Source organism: Plasmopara halstedii (genome assembly GCF_900000015.1).
Source record: "Plasmopara halstedii genome assembly, contig: Scaffold_350, whole genome shotgun sequence".
NCBI lineage: Eukaryota > Oomycota > Peronosporomycetes > Peronosporales > Peronosporaceae > Plasmopara > Plasmopara halstedii.
In genome coordinates this window covers 353,286-354,060 of record NW_020187271.1, presented here as the reverse complement: position 1 = coordinate 354,060, position 775 = coordinate 353,286, and positions in this window count along the sequence as shown.

Below are 775 nucleotides of genomic sequence, written 5' to 3'. Positions count from 1 at the left end.
AACGACACCACTCAGTAGGCGCGGGGCGACCTACTGGGGAAGAACTGAGTTCTGTTAAACCTCAGGGAGGCATAGGTCAACAGGGCCCAGCCCCGGAGAGTTCCGTGCTCTTAAACACGGAACGTGTGTGCAAGTCGAGCTTGCTGGTCGGGGAAGCGACCGTAAAGGGCTTCGAGAAGCCATGGAAGATCCCTTTCGATTTCAAGGCGTCGGGCAAAGATGCTCGGCGCTCCAATATGGATGAAACTCTGCTGTATGCTGAGGCGCTGCAAGCGAGGTCGGGTGACATCGTCGCTGTTCGCCTAGCGACGAGGACGCGTGTCACGGACCCGAAGGTCCCTGTGGACCTCGGAGTCAAGTTCTTTGACTTTGATAGCGTAGAACGCTGTCTAGTCTTAGCCTTGGGTGCAAGGCATGACCTCATCCTACGAATGGCATGGTTGGATTAATTGGAGGTCGAGGACCTTGAGCGCTACGCGCACGCTCCCTGGTGGAGCTTTGGCAAGTAATAAACCCACCTCTGCTAGGAGACAAAAGCGCTAATGGCGAGAGCACTGGACCGAGACGGTCAACGTGCTAGACATTGGAATGCCCGAGCTGGTAGAAACCAACGGTGCATTGGACAGGAGTCCCGAGCATGGATTGCGGGCTGATCGTGGAGTGGCACGTGACCAACTGAGCGCTGCTTAAATTTTAAAGCAGTCGCTGCATGTCATGCGTGATACGGTCGGCCAAGGGCTGAGGCATCGAGGGCGAGGCCCTCGTGGTACGCGTA